The sequence below is a fragment of the Bos indicus genome, chromosome 3, assembly GCF_029378745.1.
Source record: "Bos indicus isolate NIAB-ARS_2022 breed Sahiwal x Tharparkar chromosome 3, NIAB-ARS_B.indTharparkar_mat_pri_1.0, whole genome shotgun sequence".
Lineage (NCBI taxonomy): Eukaryota > Metazoa > Chordata > Mammalia > Artiodactyla > Bovidae > Bos > Bos indicus.
Genome location: NC_091762.1, coordinates 107,472,013 through 107,476,335, shown reverse-complemented (window position 1 = coordinate 107,476,335; position 4,323 = coordinate 107,472,013). Strand labels below are relative to the sequence as shown.

Here is a 4,323-nt window from a genome sequence, read left to right as displayed (position 1 = left end):
CATGTAGGACCTGCCAGCACCAAGGATCAAACCCACAGCTCCTGCATTGGCAGGCAAACTCCCAACTACTGGACCAGCAGGGAATTCCACAGGCCTGAAAATTTAGCCAGTGATGCAAACTGCTGGCCAAGGAGAGAATGCAATGGAAGTTGTCATGGGGTCTCCATTTCCAGTGCACCCATTAGTTGAGTGTCCTCACCGTAACTCACCAGAATTCAGGTGACATCTCAGCTATCCGCATCCCAGGCCACACACCCATCATCTCCCACCCGATCCGCTGTAACTGCCGCCTAACTTCTCTCCCTTCCTCCCCTTGTCACTACCACTCACTTCCTCTATTCTCTATGAGGCAACCAGGAGAAGTTTATAGAATGCACACCTGATTGCATTCCTATTTAAAACCCTTTCAAAGATCCTCATCACTTTAGAAAAAAATTGAACTCCTTCATGACACACAGAACTCTCTCTCCCTGACTGAGTCTTGCCCCTCTCCATTAGAGCCATACTGGATTTCTTTCACTTAGGTTAAACATTCTCCACTCTCTCACCTCTGGACTTTTGCACATGCTGTTCCCTTGGCCTAAAACACTTTCCCCAAATCTCCACTAACTTCTGCAATCCTTCAAGGCTCAGCTTAAATATCACTAGCCCTGGGACTTCCCTGGTGGTCCAGTGGTTAGCGCTCTGCACTCCCAATGCAGGGGGCCCAGGTTCAATCCCTAGTCAGGGAACTAAATCCCACATGCCACAACTAAGAGTTGGCATGCCTCAACTAAAGATCCCAAATGCTTCAGCGAAGATCAAAGGTGCTGCACATCACAGCTGGCATAGCCAAATAAATAAATAAATACCATTATTCCTATATCGCTTTACCTAAACATCACTCACCCACCCTGGGTCCCAGCTGAGCTCTGCATTTTACCTTCTATAATGCCTACCTTTCCTCATGGAACATTTATTGCCCTTGTTTTTAAATTCATTTGTTATGGATGTCTTCCTCGATAGACTATAAGCTTCAGGAGTGCAGAGGTGGCATTGTCTTGTTCTTCTCTGTACTGTATTCCTAATTCCAAGCAGTGTCTCATTTGTAATAGAGATCAATACATATTTGATGAAGAAAGAAAGTAGAAGAATGAGAGAAAGAAAGGAGGAGGTCTTGTCCTGTAAGAGCTGCCTTCCTTCCCTGACTGTGTTAGTCGCTCAGTCGTGTCTGATACTTTGTGACCCCAGGCTCCTCTGTTCATGGGGTTTCCCAGGCAAGAACACTGGAATGGGTTGCCATTTCCTTCTCCAAGAGATCTTCCCCACCCAGGGATTGAACCCTATGTCTCCTGAATTACAGGCAGATTCTTTACTGTATGAGCCTCCAGGGAAGCCCCAACTGAGAAAACCACCCTCAGTAACACTAAGGAGGAATGGCATTTCATGGTGACTCATTCACTCCTCACAACACGATGAGGTGAAGGCCATCAGTGGACCCCTTTGAGGAGTCTCAGGGTCAGAGAGCTGAAGCAGTTTGTCCAAAGTCACACAGATAACAAGTGAGAGCATTGGGAATTGAATTCAGATCTGAATCTAGAGACTGAGCTTTTAACCAGTACTGTACACTGCCTCCTGGGAAGATCGCACATGGTCCTAGAGGCTGTAAGGATCTTCTGTGTATAAGACGGAGTTCACCACGAAATAAAATAGGCATGAAGCTGCCTCTCCAACGTGAATTACGTGGAAGGAGGAAAAGTTTAATCTTGAAATCCTTAAAATATATTCACATAAAACCCAAACTAATCGCTCTTAAAGACACCAACCCCTCACATATCACCTGTTATCTGAGCAGAGAATGGAAGCAAAATCCTCACTTGACAAGTGTGTAAGCCGGAGAAGATAAGGAAGGTTAGAGACAACTGTGACCTCCAAGACTGCGGGGCAGAATGAAGAGAAATGAAGATTTTATTCTTAAACATGTTTAGGCCCAAGAGAGAAAAGTGCCTTCCTCCCTTGGTACCCAGGAGGTATGTTCAGGGGAGCGGCAGCTCAGTCCCCTTGGCCAGACAAAACCAAGCCTCCCTGGACACAGAAGGAAAGCAGGAAAGCTGGTAAAGATCTTTAACTTTGGCAACATTTTCTGTTCTTTCTCAAATGTCTGAGCCCTCTTTGGGAGCACAGCAGATCTGGGTATGGTGTGGCATTCTGTGTGGGTTGACTACCTGACATCATTTCCCCCTCCCTGCTTACAGAAGGCCTATTTTCTTCTTGGTATCAGGAATTTAAAAACTCATGCAAGTATATTTTGATTTGTCTAAGCCAGTTGAAGCCATTCTATCTCTCCAGCCAATGACTGTTTAGGAATAGGGATAGAATGTAATTCTAGACTCCAACATATGAAGGGGAGGGGGTTTCTGCTGGAGGACTTCTAAGATCTTTGATCTTAAAGAGAGATGCCCAGAGCTGCTGCAGCCATCTTGTGACCATGAGGAAAACAGCTGAGAAGACACGACAAGAACTTGAGTCCCTGGTGAGGTCAGTAGAGGACAGAAATAATCAACCCTGAAATTGCCCTAACTCCAGGTTTCTTATTATGAATCATTAAACTATCTACCTTGCCTAAGCATTTTTGGGTTGAGTCTTCTATTTCTCGTAGCTGAAAGTTAACCTAACTGATATGTGTGAGGAAAGAACTGATCTTGGAGTTTAAATAGATTCAAGTTCAAATTCCAATTCTGCAGCATAACCTTGAGCAAACCCTCAGACCTTTCTAGCCTCACCTTCCTCATCTCTTCCTATAGGGATTAAACTCATTCACTAGACAGATATTTATGTATGCCTAGTCTGGAGGCAAGATGAGTGGCATGGTCCCTGCCCTGCAGGGGTACAGTTTGATAGGAGAATCCTAACACTTGCTCAAATAACTACCATATTTCCATTAATATATAATTACTGTTGCTGTTCAGTCACTCAGTCATGTCCAACTCTTAGCAACCCCATGGACTACAGCACTCCAGGCTTCCCTGTCCTTCACCATCTCCCGGAGCTTGCTCAAATTCATGTCCGTTGAGTCAGTGATCCCATCCAACCATCTTGTCCTCTGTCATCCCCTTCTCCTCTTGCCTTCAATCTTTCCCAGCATCAGGGTCTTTTCCAATGAGTCCAAAGTTGTCTAGGTTTCTTTGGGCTCCAAAATCACTGCAGATGGTGACTGCAGACATGAAATTAAAAGACGCTTGCTCCTTGGAAGAAAAGTTATGACCAACCTACGCAGCATATTAAAAAAGCAGAAACATTACTTTGCTGGCAAAGATCCATATAGTCAAAGCTATGGTTTTTCCAGGAGTCATGTATGGATGTAAGAGTTGGACCATAAAGAAAGCTGAGCACTGAAAAATTGATGCTTTCAAACTTTGGTGTTGGAGAAGACTCTTGAGAGTCCTTGGATAGCAAAGAGATCAAACCAGTCAATCCTAAAGGAAATCAGTCCTGAATATTCATTGGAAGGACTGATGCTGAAGCTGAAGCTCCAATACTTTGGCCGCCTGATGTGAAGAGCCAACTCATTGGAAAAGACTCTGATGCTGGGAAAGACTGAAGGCAAGAGGAGAAGGGGATGACAGAGGATGAGATGTTTTGATGGCATCACCAACTCAATGGACATGAGTCTGAGCAAGCTCCAGGAATTGGTTATGGACAGGGTAGCCTGGTGTGCCACAGTCCATGGGATCACAGAGTCAGACATGACTGAGCAACTGAACTGAAATGAACTAAACTAGGTTTGGCATAGCTTTTCTTCCAAGGAGCAAGCATCTTTTAATTTCATGGCTGCAGTCACGATCTGCAGTCATTCTGGAGCCCAGGAAAATAAAGTCTGTCACTGTTTCCATTGTTTCACCATCTATTTGCCATGAAGTGATGGGACTGGATGCCATGATCTTCATTTTTTGAATGCTGAGTTTCAAGCCAGCTTTTTCATTCTCCTCTTCCACCTTCATCAAGAGGCTCTTTATTTCCTCTTTGCTTTCTGCCATAAGGGTGGTGTCATCTGAATATCGAGGTTATTGATACTTCTCCCAGCAATCTTGATTCCAGCTTGTGCTTCATCCAACCCGGCATTTTGCATGATGTACTCTGCATATAAGTTAAATAAGTAGGGTAACAATATATAGACCTTGATGTACTCCTTTCCCAATTTTGAACCAGTCCATTGTTCCATGTCCGGTTCTAACTATTGTTTCTTGACCTGCATATGGATTTCTCAGGAGGCAGGCAAGGTGGTCTGGTATTCCCATCTCTTGAAGAATTTTCCAGTTTGTTGTGGTCCACACAGTCAAAGGA

General features: G+C 44.5%; 1 non-coding gene across 1 annotated transcript; it reads left to right on the top strand.

The window, feature by feature from the left end:
- The first annotated feature begins 658 nt into the window (after positions 1-658).
- On the top strand, positions 659-731 carry TRNAG-CCC (transfer RNA glycine (anticodon CCC)). Its single transcript has one exon. It is a non-coding gene; the product is annotated as a tRNA-Gly (tRNA).
- Positions 732-4,323: the final 3,592 nt, after the last annotated feature.